The following is a 13,115-nucleotide window of genomic DNA, read 5'->3' as shown; positions in this document are numbered from 1 at the left end:
GCTTCCCAGAAGCCTCGGCCGGCCGGCCAGTGAAATTTACATGACCACGCCATCCAGCAGAGCCAATCAGGGCCTTGCTTTCAGGATCCTCTCCATTGCTGAGAATTTGGGCAAGGGTAGAGTACAGCATGCTGACAGGTGGGCTCGCCAGGTGGAACGAAGGCCCAGAAGCAGCTTTTGAGGCCCTTTCCCAGCATTCCCCAGGCTCCTGAATTTGCATGCCTCTTCCCCTTGCCCAGCCCCATTTCCAGCCTACTGCAGCACCCAGAAGGAAGCTGGAGAGACAGCTAAGGGTGCTCCAGAGTGGTTTTTCTTGTTGCCTTTCTTGATACCAGAGATCAGGGGAAAGCGCGAACGCAGTCCCCCACTACCAGAAATTATGCAGTCGAGTATCCCGCATTTGGGGACATCGCAGGGGTCAGCACATCCGAAGTGCAATGGATGAGCCTCACCCTGGGAGAACCACCTTCGTGATCATGGTGTCTCCCCTGCCAGGTAAGTATGAGTTGGAAGGGGACAGGGCAAGGGGGGCCCGCTTGGCATCTCCCTGCAGAGCGAGGGTGGCATCCACAGAGGCAAGGCCTGAGGCGGGGCAGAGCATGGGCGTGGGGGCGCAAAGTGACCAGCCAAGGCCCCGCAGACCCTTTGGGCAAAGCCGTTGCCTACCCAAAGCTGCTTCCCAGAAGCCTCGGCCGGCCGGCCAGTGAAATTTACATGACCACGCCATCCAGCAGAGCCAATCAGGGCCTTGCTTTCAGGATCCTCTCCATTGCTGAGAATTTGGGCAAGGGTAGAGTACAGCATGCTGACAGGTGGGCTCGCCAGGTGGAAAGAAGGCCCAGAAGCAGAGTTGGAGGCTTCTGAGCCTACAGAACTGCCACTAAGCCCTACTCTAGGGCTAGGCAGTGCTTTTGTTGGCCAAAGCCAGGGAAAAGGCCTGCCGGGGAGCAGTGTTTCGCGCCCTGAGCCCCTCACGCCTTCCCGAACGCTCCCAAACGCGGCAGAACCCTCGCCGGGCAGAGCCCTCGCCGGGCCCAGGCCTGGTGGCCTCAGCCATAGTCTTGGCCCCAGAAGGCAAGGGTGAGGACTACAGGCTGACAGCCGGTCCACAAGCCCAGGGGCTTAGCTGAGAGGGACAGACCTGTCACCTAGCCAGGGCCTACTTTCCTCTCTCTGGATAGGTCCCCTGAGTGGGAGGCGGCAGCTATCCCAGCACTCCCCAGGCTCCTGAATTTGCATGCCTCTTCCCCTTGCCCAGCCCCATTTCCAGCCTGCTGCAGCACCCAGAAGGAAGCTGGAGAGACAGCTAAGGGTGCTCCAGAGTGGTTTTTCTTGTTGCCTTTCTTGATACCAGAGATCAGGGGAAAGCGCGAACGCAGTCCCCCACTACCAGAAATTATGCAGTCGAGTATCCCGCATTTGGGGACATCGCAGGGGTCAGCACATCCGAAGTGCAATGGATGAGCCTCACCCTGGGAGAACCACCTTCGTGATCATGGTGTCTCCCCTGCCAGGTAAGTATGAGTTGGAAGGGGACAGGGCAAGGGGGGCCCGCTTGGCATCTCCCTGCAGAGCGAGGGTGGCATCCACAGAGGCAAGGCCTGAGGCGGGGCAGAGCATGGGCGTGGGGGCGCAAAGTGACCAGCCAAGGCCCCGCAGACCCTTTGGGCAAAGCCGTTGCCTACCCAAAGCTGCTTCCCAGAAGCCTCGGCCGGCCGGCCAGTGAAATTTACATGACCACGCCATCCAGCAGAGCCAATCAGGGCCTTGCTTTCAGGATCCTCTCCATTGCTGAGAATTTGGGCAAGGGTAGAGTACAGCATGCTGACAGGTGGGCTCGCCAGGTGGAACGAAGGCCCAGAAGCAGCTTTTGAGGCCCTTTCCCAGCATTCCCCAGGCTCCTGAATTTGCATGCCTCTTCCCCTTGCCCAGCCCCATTTCCAGCCTACTGCAGCACCCAGAAGGAAGCTGGAGAGACAGCTAAGGGTGCTCCAGAGTGGTTTTTCTTGTTGCCTTTCTTGATACCAGAGATCAGGGGAAAGCGCGAACGCAGTCCCCCACTACCAGAAATTATGCAGTCGAGTATCCCGCATTTGGGGACATCGCAGGGGTCAGCACATCCGAAGTGCAATGGATGAGCCTCACCCTGGGAGAACCACCTTCGTGATCATGGTGTCTCCCCTGCCAGGTAAGTATGAGTTGGAAGGGGACAGGGCAAGGGGGGCCCGCTTGGCATCTCCCTGCAGAGCGAGGGTGGCATCCACAGAGGCAAGGCCTGAGGCGGGGCAGAGCATGGGCGTGGGGGCGCAAAGTGACCAGCCAAGGCCCCGCAGACCCTTTGGGCAAAGCCGTTGCCTACCCAAAGCTGCTTCCCAGAAGCCTCGGCCGGCCGGCCAGTGAAATTTACATGACCACGCCATCCAGCAGAGCCAATCAGGGCCTTGCTTTCAGGATCCTCTCCATTGCTGAGAATTTGGGCAAGGGTAGAGTACAGCATGCTGACAGGTGGGCTCGCCAGGTGGAACGAAGGCCCAGAAGCAGCTTTTGAGGCCCTTTCCCAGCATTCCCCAGGCTCCTGAATTTGCATGCCTCTTCCCCTTGCCCAGCCCCATTTCCAGCCTACTGCAGCACCCAGAAGGAAGCTGGAGAGACAGCTAAGGGTGCTCCAGAGTGGTTTTTCTTGTTGCCTTTCTTGATACCAGAGATCAGGGGAAAGCGCGAACGCAGTCCCCCACTACCAGAAATTATGCAGTCGAGTATCCCGCATTTGGGGACATCGCAGGGGTCAGCACATCCGAAGTGCAATGGATGAGCCTCACCCTGGGAGAACCACCTTCGTGATCATGGTGTCTCCCCTGCCAGGTAAGTATGAGTTGGAAGGGGACAGGGCAAGGGGGGCCCGCTTGGCATCTCCCTGCAGAGCGAGGGTGGCATCCACAGAGGCAAGGCCTGAGGCGGGGCAGAGCATGGGCGTGGGGGCGCAAAGTGACCAGCCAAGGCCCCGCAGACCCTTTGGGCAAAGCCGTTGCCTACCCAAAGCTGCTTCCCAGAAGCCTCGGCCGGCCGGCCAGTGAAATTTACATGACCACGCCATCCAGCAGAGCCAATCAGGGCCTTGCTTTCAGGATCCTCTCCATTGCTGAGAATTTGGGCAAGGGTAGAGTACAGCATGCTGACAGGTGGGCTCGCCAGGTGGAACGAAGGCCCAGAAGCAGCTTTTGAGGCCCTTTCCCAGCATTCCCCAGGCTCCTGAATTTGCATGCCTCTTCCCCTTGCCCAGCCCCATTTCCAGCCTACTGCAGCACCCAGAAGGAAGCTGGAGAGACAGCTAAGGGTGCTCCAGAGTGGTTTTTCTTGTTGCCTTTCTTGATACCAGAGATCAGGGGAAAGCGCGAACGCAGTCCCCCACTACCAGAAATTATGCAGTCGAGTATCCCGCATTTGGGGACATCGCAGGGGTCAGCACATCCGAAGTGCAATGGATGAGCCTCACCCTGGGAGAACCACCTTCGTGATCATGGTGTCTCCCCTGCCAGGTAAGTATGAGTTGGAAGGGGACAGGGCAAGGGGGGCCCGCTTGGCATCTCCCTGCAGAGCGAGGGTGGCATCCACAGAGGCAAGGCCTGAGGCGGGGCAGAGCATGGGCGTGGGGGCGCAAAGTGACCAGCCAAGGCCCCGCAGACCCTTTGGGCAAAGCCGTTGCCTACCCAAAGCTGCTTCCCAGAAGCCTCGGCCGGCCGGCCAGTGAAATTTACATGACCACGCCATCCAGCAGAGCCAATCAGGGCCTTGCTTTCAGGATCCTCTCCATTGCTGAGAATTTGGGCAAGGGTAGAGTACAGCATGCTGACAGGTGGGCTCGCCAGGTGGAAAGAAGGCCCAGAAGCAGAGTTGGAGGCTTCTGAGCCTACAGAACTGCCACTAAGCCCTACTCTAGGGCTAGGCAGTGCTTTTGTTGGCCAAAGCCAGGGAAAAGGCCTGCCGGGGAGCAGTGTTTCGCGCCCTGAGCCCCTCACGCCTTCCCGAACGCTCCCAAACGCGGCAGAACCCTCGCCGGGCAGAGCCCTCGCCGGGCCCAGGCCTGGTGGCCTCAGCCATAGTCTTGGCCCCAGAAGGCAAGGGTGAGGACTACAGGCTGACAGCCGGTCCACAAGCCCAGGGGCTTAGCTGAGAGGGACAGACCTGTCACCTAGCCAGGGCCTACTTTCCTCTCTCTGGATAGGTCCCCTGAGTGGGAGGCGGCAGCTATCCCAGCACTCCCCAGGCTCCTGAATTTGCATGCCTCTTCCCCTTGCCCAGCCCCATTTCCAGCCTGCTGCAGCACCCAGAAGGAAGCTGGAGAGACAGCTAAGGGTGCTCCAGAGTGGTTTTTCTTGTTGCCTTTCTTGATACCAGAGATCAGGGGAAAGCGCGAACGCAGTCCCCCACTACCAGAAATTATGCAGTCGAGTATCCCGCATTTGGGGACATCGCAGGGGTCAGCACATCCGAAGTGCAATGGATGAGCCTCACCCTGGGAGAACCACCTTCGTGATCATGGTGTCTCCCCTGCCAGGTAAGTATGAGTTGGAAGGGGACAGGGCAAGGGGGGCCCGCTTGGCATCTCCCTGCAGAGCGAGGGTGGCATCCACAGAGGCAAGGCCTGAGGCGGGGCAGAGCATGGGCGTGGGGGCGCAAAGTGACCAGCCAAGGCCCCGCAGACCCTTTGGGCAAAGCCGTTGCCTACCCAAAGCTGCTTCCCAGAAGCCTCGGCCGGCCGGCCAGTGAAATTTACATGACCACGCCATCCAGCAGAGCCAATCAGGGCCTTGCTTTCAGGATCCTCTCCATTGCTGAGAATTTGGGCAAGGGTAGAGTACAGCATGCTGACAGGTGGGCTCGCCAGGTGGAACGAAGGCCCAGAAGCAGCTTTTGAGGCCCTTTCCCAGCATTCCCCAGGCTCCTGAATTTGCATGCCTCTTCCCCTTGCCCAGCCCCATTTCCAGCCTACTGCAGCACCCAGAAGGAAGCTGGAGAGACAGCTAAGGGTGCTCCAGAGTGGTTTTTCTTGTTGCCTTTCTTGATACCAGAGATCAGGGGAAAGCGCGAACGCAGTCCCCCACTACCAGAAATTATGCAGTCGAGTATCCCGCATTTGGGGACATCGCAGGGGTCAGCACATCCGAAGTGCAATGGATGAGCCTCACCCTGGGAGAACCACCTTCGTGATCATGGTGTCTCCCCTGCCAGGTAAGTATGAGTTGGAAGGGGACAGGGCAAGGGGGGCCCGCTTGGCATCTCCCTGCAGAGCGAGGGTGGCATCCACAGAGGCAAGGCCTGAGGCGGGGCAGAGCATGGGCGTGGGGGCGCAAAGTGACCAGCCAAGGCCCCGCAGACCCTTTGGGCAAAGCCGTTGCCTACCCAAAGCTGCTTCCCAGAAGCCTCGGCCGGCCGGCCAGTGAAATTTACATGACCACGCCATCCAGCAGAGCCAATCAGGGCCTTGCTTTCAGGATCCTCTCCATTGCTGAGAATTTGGGCAAGGGTAGAGTACAGCATGCTGACAGGTGGGCTCGCCAGGTGGAACGAAGGCCCAGAAGCAGCTTTTGAGGCCCTTTCCCAGCATTCCCCAGGCTCCTGAATTTGCATGCCTCTTCCCCTTGCCCAGCCCCATTTCCAGCCTACTGCAGCACCCAGAAGGAAGCTGGAGAGACAGCTAAGGGTGCTCCAGAGTGGTTTTTCTTGTTGCCTTTCTTGATACCAGAGATCAGGGGAAAGCGCGAACGCAGTCCCCCACTACCAGAAATTATGCAGTCGAGTATCCCGCATTTGGGGACATCGCAGGGGTCAGCACATCCGAAGTGCAATGGATGAGCCTCACCCTGGGAGAACCACCTTCGTGATCATGGTGTCTCCCCTGCCAGGTAAGTATGAGTTGGAAGGGGACAGGGCAAGGGGGGCCCGCTTGGCATCTCCCTGCAGAGCGAGGGTGGCATCCACAGAGGCAAGGCCTGAGGCGGGGCAGAGCATGGGCGTGGGGGCGCAAAGTGACCAGCCAAGGCCCCGCAGACCCTTTGGGCAAAGCCGTTGCCTACCCAAAGCTGCTTCCCAGAAGCCTCGGCCGGCCGGCCAGTGAAATTTACATGACCACGCCATCCAGCAGAGCCAATCAGGGCCTTGCTTTCAGGATCCTCTCCATTGCTGAGAATTTGGGCAAGGGTAGAGTACAGCATGCTGACAGGTGGGCTCGCCAGGTGGAAAGAAGGCCCAGAAGCAGAGTTGGAGGCTTCTGAGCCTACAGAACTGCCACTAAGCCCTACTCTAGGGCTAGGCAGTGCTTTTGTTGGCCAAAGCCAGGGAAAAGGCCTGCCGGGGAGCAGTGTTTCGCGCCCTGAGCCCCTCACGCCTTCCCGAACGCTCCCAAACGCGGCAGAACCCTCGCCGGGCAGAGCCCTCGCCGGGCCCAGGCCTGGTGGCCTCAGCCATAGTCTTGGCCCCAGAAGGCAAGGGTGAGGACTACAGGCTGACAGCCGGTCCACAAGCCCAGGGGCTTAGCTGAGAGGGACAGACCTGTCACCTAGCCAGGGCCTACTTTCCTCTCTCTGGATAGGTCCCCTGAGTGGGAGGCGGCAGCTATCCCAGCACTCCCCAGGCTCCTGAATTTGCATGCCTCTTCCCCTTGCCCAGCCCCATTTCCAGCCTGCTGCAGCACCCAGAAGGAAGCTGGAGAGACAGCTAAGGGTGCTCCAGAGTGGTTTTTCTTGTTGCCTTTCTTGATACCAGAGATCAGGGGAAAGCGCGAACGCAGTCCCCCACTACCAGAAATTATGCAGTCGAGTATCCCGCATTTGGGGACATCGCAGGGGTCAGCACATCCGAAGTGCAATGGATGAGCCTCACCCTGGGAGAACCACCTTCGTGATCATGGTGTCTCCCCTGCCAGGTAAGTATGAGTTGGAAGGGGACAGGGCAAGGGGGGCCCGCTTGGCATCTCCCTGCAGAGCGAGGGTGGCATCCACAGAGGCAAGGCCTGAGGCGGGGCAGAGCATGGGCGTGGGGGCGCAAAGTGACCAGCCAAGGCCCCGCAGACCCTTTGGGCAAAGCCGTTGCCTACCCAAAGCTGCTTCCCAGAAGCCTCGGCCGGCCGGCCAGTGAAATTTACATGACCACGCCATCCAGCAGAGCCAATCAGGGCCTTGCTTTCAGGATCCTCTCCATTGCTGAGAATTTGGGCAAGGGTAGAGTACAGCATGCTGACAGGTGGGCTCGCCAGGTGGAACGAAGGCCCAGAAGCAGCTTTTGAGGCCCTTTCCCAGCATTCCCCAGGCTCCTGAATTTGCATGCCTCTTCCCCTTGCCCAGCCCCATTTCCAGCCTACTGCAGCACCCAGAAGGAAGCTGGAGAGACAGCTAAGGGTGCTCCAGAGTGGTTTTTCTTGTTGCCTTTCTTGATACCAGAGATCAGGGGAAAGCGCGAACGCAGTCCCCCACTACCAGAAATTATGCAGTCGAGTATCCCGCATTTGGGGACATCGCAGGGGTCAGCACATCCGAAGTGCAATGGATGAGCCTCACCCTGGGAGAACCACCTTCGTGATCATGGTGTCTCCCCTGCCAGGTAAGTATGAGTTGGAAGGGGACAGGGCAAGGGGGGCCCGCTTGGCATCTCCCTGCAGAGCGAGGGTGGCATCCACAGAGGCAAGGCCTGAGGCGGGGCAGAGCATGGGCGTGGGGGCGCAAAGTGACCAGCCAAGGCCCCGCAGACCCTTTGGGCAAAGCCGTTGCCTACCCAAAGCTGCTTCCCAGAAGCCTCGGCCGGCCGGCCAGTGAAATTTACATGACCACGCCATCCAGCAGAGCCAATCAGGGCCTTGCTTTCAGGATCCTCTCCATTGCTGAGAATTTGGGCAAGGGTAGAGTACAGCATGCTGACAGGTGGGCTCGCCAGGTGGAAAGAAGGCCCAGAAGCAGAGTTGGAGGCTTCTGAGCCTACAGAACTGCCACTAAGCCCTACTCTAGGGCTAGGCAGTGCTTTTGTTGGCCAAAGCCAGGGAAAAGGCCTGCCGGGGAGCAGTGTTTCGCGCCCTGAGCCCCTCACGCCTTCCTGAACGCTCCCAAACGCGGCAGAACCCTCGCCGGGCAGAGCCCTCGCCGGGCCCAGGCCTGGTGGCCTCAGCCATAGTCTTGGCCCCAGAAGGCAAGGGTGAGGACTACAGGCTGACAGCCGGTCCACAAGCCCAGGGGCTTAGCTGAGAGGGACAGACCTGTCACCTAGCCAGGGCCTACTTTCCTCTCTCTGGATAGGTCCCCTGAGTGGGAGGCGGCAGCTATCCCAGCACTCCCCAGGCTCCTGAATTTGCATGCCTCTTCCCCTTGCCCAGCCCCATTTCCAGCCTGCTGCAGCACCCAGAAGGAAGCTGGAGAGACAGCTAAGGGTGCTCCAGAGTGGTTTTTCTTGTTGCCTTTCTTGATACCAGAGATCAGGGGAAAGCGCGAACGCAGTCCCCCACTACCAGAAATTATGCAGTCGAGTATCCCGCATTTGGGGACATCGCAGGGGTCAGCACATCCGAAGTGCAATGGATGAGCCTCACCCTGGGAGAACCACCTTCGTGATCATGGTGTCTCCCCTGCCAGGTAAGTATGAGTTGGAAGGGGACAGGGCAAGGGGGGCCCGCTTGGCATCTCCCTGCAGAGCGAGGGTGGCATCCACAGAGGCAAGGCCTGAGGCGGGGCAGAGCATGGGCGTGGGGGCGCAAAGTGACCAGCCAAGGCCCCGCAGACCCTTTGGGCAAAGCCGTTGCCTACCCAAAGCTGCTTCCCAGAAGCCTCGGCCGGCCGGCCAGTGAAATTTACATGACCACGCCATCCAGCAGAGCCAATCAGGGCCTTGCTTTCAGGATCCTCTCCATTGCTGAGAATTTGGGCAAGGGTAGAGTACAGCATGCTGACAGGTGGGCTCGCCAGGTGGAAAGAAGGCCCAGAAGCAGAGTTGGAGGCTTCTGAGCCTACAGAACTGCCACTAAGCCCTACTCTAGGGCTAGGCAGTGCTTTTGTTGGCCAAAGCCAGGGAAAAGGCCTGCCGGGGAGCAGTGTTTCGCGCCCTGAGCCCCTCACGCCTTCCCGAACGCTCCCAAACGCGGCAGAACCCTCGCCGGGCAGAGCCCTCGCCGGGCCCAGGCCTGGTGGCCTCAGCCATAGTCTTGGCCCCAGAAGGCAAGGGTGAGGACTACAGGCTGACAGCCGGTCCACAAGCCCAGGGGCTTAGCTGAGAGGGACAGACCTGTCACCTAGCCAGGGCCTACTTTCCTCTCTCTGGATAGGTCCCCTGAGTGGGAGGCGGCAGCTATCCCAGCACTCCCCAGGCTCCTGAATTTGCATGCCTCTTCCCCTTGCCCAGCCCCATTTCCAGCCTGCTGCAGCACCCAGAAGGAAGCTGGAGAGACAGCTAAGGGTGCTCCAGAGTGGTTTTTCTTGTTGCCTTTCTTGATACCAGAGATCAGGGGAAAGCGCGAACGCAGTCCCCCACTACCAGAAATTATGCAGTCGAGTATCCCGCATTTGGGGACATCGCAGGGGTCAGCACATCCGAAGTGCAATGGATGAGCCTCACCCTGGGAGAACCACCTTCGTGATCATGGTGTCTCCCCTGCCAGGTAAGTATGAGTTGGAAGGGGACAGGGCAAGGGGGGCCCGCTTGGCATCTCCCTGCAGAGCGAGGGTGGCATCCACAGAGGCAAGGCCTGAGGCGGGGCAGAGCATGGGCGTGGGGGCGCAAAGTGACCAGCCAAGGCCCCGCAGACCCTTTGGGCAAAGCCGTTGCCTACCCAAAGCTGCTTCCCAGAAGCCTCGGCCGGCCGGCCAGTGAAATTTACATGACCACGCCATCCAGCAGAGCCAATCAGGGCCTTGCTTTCAGGATCCTCTCCATTGCTGAGAATTTGGGCAAGGGTAGAGTACAGCATGCTGACAGGTGGGCTCGCCAGGTGGAACGAAGGCCCAGAAGCAGCTTTTGAGGCCCTTTCCCAGCATTCCCCAGGCTCCTGAATTTGCATGCCTCTTCCCCTTGCCCAGCCCCATTTCCAGCCTACTGCAGCACCCAGAAGGAAGCTGGAGAGACAGCTAAGGGTGCTCCAGAGTGGTTTTTCTTGTTGCCTTTCTTGATACCAGAGATCAGGGGAAAGCGCGAACGCAGTCCCCCACTACCAGAAATTATGCAGTCGAGTATCCCGCATTTGGGGACATCGCAGGGGTCAGCACATCCGAAGTGCAATGGATGAGCCTCACCCTGGGAGAACCACCTTCGTGATCATGGTGTCTCCCCTGCCAGGTAAGTATGAGTTGGAAGGGGACAGGGCAAGGGGGGCCCGCTTGGCATCTCCCTGCAGAGCGAGGGTGGCATCCACAGAGGCAAGGCCTGAGGCGGGGCAGAGCATGGGCGTGGGGGCGCAAAGTGACCAGCCAAGGCCCCGCAGACCCTTTGGGCAAAGCCGTTGCCTACCCAAAGCTGCTTCCCAGAAGCCTCGGCCGGCCGGCCAGTGAAATTTACATGACCACGCCATCCAGCAGAGCCAATCAGGGCCTTGCTTTCAGGATCCTCTCCATTGCTGAGAATTTGGGCAAGGGTAGAGTACAGCATGCTGACAGGTGGGCTCGCCAGGTGGAACGAAGGCCCAGAAGCAGCTTTTGAGGCCCTTTCCCAGCATTCCCCAGGCTCCTGAATTTGCATGCCTCTTCCCCTTGCCCAGCCCCATTTCCAGCCTACTGCAGCACCCAGAAGGAAGCTGGAGAGACAGCTAAGGGTGCTCCAGAGTGGTTTTTCTTGTTGCCTTTCTTGATACCAGAGATCAGGGGAAAGCGCGAACGCAGTCCCCCACTACCAGAAATTATGCAGTCGAGTATCCCGCATTTGGGGACATCGCAGGGGTCAGCACATCCGAAGTGCAATGGATGAGCCTCACCCTGGGAGAACCACCTTCGTGATCATGGTGTCTCCCCTGCCAGGTAAGTATGAGTTGGAAGGGGACAGGGCAAGGGGGGCCCGCTTGGCATCTCCCTGCAGAGCGAGGGTGGCATCCACAGAGGCAAGGCCTGAGGCGGGGCAGAGCATGGGCGTGGGGGCGCAAAGTGACCAGCCAAGGCCCCGCAGACCCTTTGGGCAAAGCCGTTGCCTACCCAAAGCTGCTTCCCAGAAGCCTCGGCCGGCCGGCCAGTGAAATTTACATGACCACGCCATCCAGCAGAGCCAATCAGGGCCTTGCTTTCAGGATCCTCTCCATTGCTGAGAATTTGGGCAAGGGTAGAGTACAGCATGCTGACAGGTGGGCTCGCCAGGTGGAAAGAAGGCCCAGAAGCAGAGTTGGAGGCTTCTGAGCCTACAGAACTGCCACTAAGCCCTACTCTAGGGCTAGGCAGTGCTTTTGTTGGCCAAAGCCAGGGAAAAGGCCTGCCGGGGAGCAGTGTTTCGCGCCCTGAGCCCCTCACGCCTTCCCGAACGCTCCCAAACGCGGCAGAACCCTCGCCGGGCAGAGCCCTCGCCGGGCCCAGGCCTGGTGGCCTCAGCCAAAGTCTTGGCCCCAGAAGGCAAGGGTGAGGACTACAGGCTGACAGCCGGTCCACAAGCCCAGGGGCTTAGCTGAGAGGGACAGACCTGTCACCTAGCCAGGGCCTACTTTCCTCTCTCTGGATAGGTCCCCTGAGTGGGAGGCGGCAGCTATCCCAGCACTCCCCAGGCTCCTGAATTTGCATGCCTCTTCCCCTTGCCCAGCCCCATTTCCAGCCTGCTGCAGCACCCAGAAGGAAGCTGGAGAGACAGCTAAGGGTGCTCCAGAGTGGTTTTTCTTGTTGCCTTTCTTGATACCAGAGATCAGGGGAAAGCGCGAACGCAGTCCCCCACTACCAGAAATTATGCAGTCGAGTATCCCGCATTTGGGGACATCGCAGGGGTCAGCACATCCGAAGTGCAATGGATGAGCCTCACCCTGGGAGAACCACCTTCGTGATCATGGTGTCTCCCCTGCCAGGTAAGTATGAGTTGGAAGGGGACAGGGCAAGGGGGGCCCGCTTGGCATCTCCCTGCAGAGCGAGGGTGGCATCCACAGAGGCAAGGCCTGAGGCGGGGCAGAGCATGGGCGTGGGGGCGCAAAGTGACCAGCCAAGGCCCCGCAGACCCTTTGGGCAAAGCCGTTGCCTACCCAAAGCTGCTTCCCAGAAGCCTCGGCCGGCCGGCCAGTGAAATTTACATGACCACGCCATCCAGCAGAGCCAATCAGGGCCTTGCTTTCAGGATCCTCTCCATTGCTGAGAATTTGGGCAAGGGTAGAGTACAGCATGCTGACAGGTGGGCTCGCCAGGTGGAAAGAAGGCCCAGAAGCAGAGTTGGAGGCTTCTGAGCCTACAGAACTGCCACTAAGCCCTACTCTAGGGCTAGGCAGTGCTTTTGTTGGCCAAAGCCAGGGAAAAGGCCTGCCGGGGAGCAGTGTTTCGCGCCCTGAGCCCCTCACGCCTTCCCGAACGCTCCCAAACGCGGCAGAACCCTCGCCGGGCAGAGCCCTCGCCGGGCCCAGGCCTGGTGGCCTCAGCCATAGTCTTGGCCCCAGAAGGCAAGGGTGAGGACTACAGGCTGACAGCCGGTCCACAAGCCCAGGGGCTTAGCTGAGAGGGACAGACCTGTCACCTAGCCAGGGCCTACTTTCCTCTCTCTGGATAGGTCCCCTGAGTGGGAGGCGGCAGCTATCCCAGCACTCCCCAGGCTCCTGAATTTGCATGCCTCTTCCCCTTGCCCAGCCCCATTTCCAGCCTGCTGCAGCACCCAGAAGGAAGCTGGAGAGACAGCTAAGGGTGCTCCAGAGTGGTTTTTCTTGTTGCCTTTCTTGATACCAGAGATCAGGGGAAAGCGCGAACGCAGTCCCCCACTACCAGAAATTATGCAGTCGAGTATCCCGCATTTGGGGACATCGCAGGGGTCAGCACATCCGAAGTGCAATGGATGAGCCTCACCCTGGGAGAACCACCTTCGTGATCATGGTGTCTCCCCTGCCAGGTAAGTATGAGTTGGAAGGGGACAGGGCAAGGGGGGCCCGCTTGGCATCTCCCTGCAGAGCGAGGGTGGCATCCACAGAGGCAAGGCCTGAGGCG

General features: G+C 59.6%; 16 non-coding genes across 16 annotated transcripts; all 16 read right to left on the bottom strand.

The window, feature by feature from the left end:
- Nucleotides 1-339: 339 nt before the first annotated feature.
- LOC138292996 (U1 spliceosomal RNA) lies at nucleotides 340-503 on the bottom strand. The gene has a single exon (XR_011202866.1). It is a non-coding gene; the product is annotated as a U1 spliceosomal RNA (small nuclear RNA).
- An 855-nt stretch (nucleotides 504-1,358) lies between these two features.
- On the bottom strand, nucleotides 1,359-1,522 carry LOC138292993 (U1 spliceosomal RNA). Its single transcript, XR_011202865.1, has one exon. It is a non-coding gene; the product is annotated as a U1 spliceosomal RNA (small nuclear RNA).
- Nucleotides 1,523-2,032: 510 nt separating this feature from the next.
- Nucleotides 2,033-2,196, bottom strand: LOC138292987 (U1 spliceosomal RNA). Its single transcript, XR_011202863.1, has one exon. It is a non-coding gene; the product is annotated as a U1 spliceosomal RNA (small nuclear RNA).
- A 510-nt stretch (nucleotides 2,197-2,706) lies between these two features.
- LOC138292985 (U1 spliceosomal RNA) lies at nucleotides 2,707-2,870 on the bottom strand. The gene has a single exon (XR_011202862.1). It is a non-coding gene; the product is annotated as a U1 spliceosomal RNA (small nuclear RNA).
- Nucleotides 2,871-3,380: 510 nt separating this feature from the next.
- On the bottom strand, nucleotides 3,381-3,544 carry LOC138292983 (U1 spliceosomal RNA). Its single transcript, XR_011202861.1, has one exon. It is a non-coding gene; the product is annotated as a U1 spliceosomal RNA (small nuclear RNA).
- Nucleotides 3,545-4,399: 855 nt separating this feature from the next.
- LOC138292981 (U1 spliceosomal RNA) lies at nucleotides 4,400-4,563 on the bottom strand. The gene has a single exon (XR_011202860.1). It is a non-coding gene; the product is annotated as a U1 spliceosomal RNA (small nuclear RNA).
- A 510-nt stretch (nucleotides 4,564-5,073) lies between these two features.
- On the bottom strand, nucleotides 5,074-5,237 carry LOC138292977 (U1 spliceosomal RNA). The gene has a single exon (XR_011202859.1). It is a non-coding gene; the product is annotated as a U1 spliceosomal RNA (small nuclear RNA).
- Nucleotides 5,238-5,747: 510 nt separating this feature from the next.
- Nucleotides 5,748-5,911, bottom strand: LOC138292972 (U1 spliceosomal RNA). The gene has a single exon (XR_011202858.1). It is a non-coding gene; the product is annotated as a U1 spliceosomal RNA (small nuclear RNA).
- An 855-nt stretch (nucleotides 5,912-6,766) lies between these two features.
- On the bottom strand, nucleotides 6,767-6,930 carry LOC138292966 (U1 spliceosomal RNA). The gene has a single exon (XR_011202856.1). It is a non-coding gene; the product is annotated as a U1 spliceosomal RNA (small nuclear RNA).
- A 510-nt stretch (nucleotides 6,931-7,440) lies between these two features.
- On the bottom strand, nucleotides 7,441-7,604 carry LOC138292959 (U1 spliceosomal RNA). The gene has a single exon (XR_011202855.1). It is a non-coding gene; the product is annotated as a U1 spliceosomal RNA (small nuclear RNA).
- Nucleotides 7,605-8,459: 855 nt separating this feature from the next.
- LOC138292956 (U1 spliceosomal RNA) lies at nucleotides 8,460-8,623 on the bottom strand. Its single transcript, XR_011202854.1, has one exon. It is a non-coding gene; the product is annotated as a U1 spliceosomal RNA (small nuclear RNA).
- Nucleotides 8,624-9,478: 855 nt separating this feature from the next.
- Nucleotides 9,479-9,642, bottom strand: LOC138292949 (U1 spliceosomal RNA). Its single transcript, XR_011202852.1, has one exon. It is a non-coding gene; the product is annotated as a U1 spliceosomal RNA (small nuclear RNA).
- A 510-nt stretch (nucleotides 9,643-10,152) lies between these two features.
- LOC138292944 (U1 spliceosomal RNA) lies at nucleotides 10,153-10,316 on the bottom strand. The gene has a single exon (XR_011202849.1). It is a non-coding gene; the product is annotated as a U1 spliceosomal RNA (small nuclear RNA).
- Nucleotides 10,317-10,826: 510 nt separating this feature from the next.
- On the bottom strand, nucleotides 10,827-10,990 carry LOC138292938 (U1 spliceosomal RNA). The gene has a single exon (XR_011202848.1). It is a non-coding gene; the product is annotated as a U1 spliceosomal RNA (small nuclear RNA).
- Nucleotides 10,991-11,845: 855 nt separating this feature from the next.
- Nucleotides 11,846-12,009, bottom strand: LOC138292934 (U1 spliceosomal RNA). The gene has a single exon (XR_011202847.1). It is a non-coding gene; the product is annotated as a U1 spliceosomal RNA (small nuclear RNA).
- Nucleotides 12,010-12,864: 855 nt separating this feature from the next.
- On the bottom strand, nucleotides 12,865-13,028 carry LOC138292929 (U1 spliceosomal RNA). The gene has a single exon (XR_011202846.1). It is a non-coding gene; the product is annotated as a U1 spliceosomal RNA (small nuclear RNA).
- Between the last annotated feature and the right edge of the window lie 87 nt (nucleotides 13,029-13,115).

This window comes from Pleurodeles waltl, chromosome 1_1 (genome assembly GCF_031143425.1).
Source record: "Pleurodeles waltl isolate 20211129_DDA chromosome 1_1, aPleWal1.hap1.20221129, whole genome shotgun sequence".
Taxonomy (NCBI): Eukaryota; Metazoa; Chordata; class Amphibia; order Caudata; family Salamandridae; genus Pleurodeles; species Pleurodeles waltl.
This window is presented reverse-complemented; position numbering and strand designations above follow the sequence as displayed.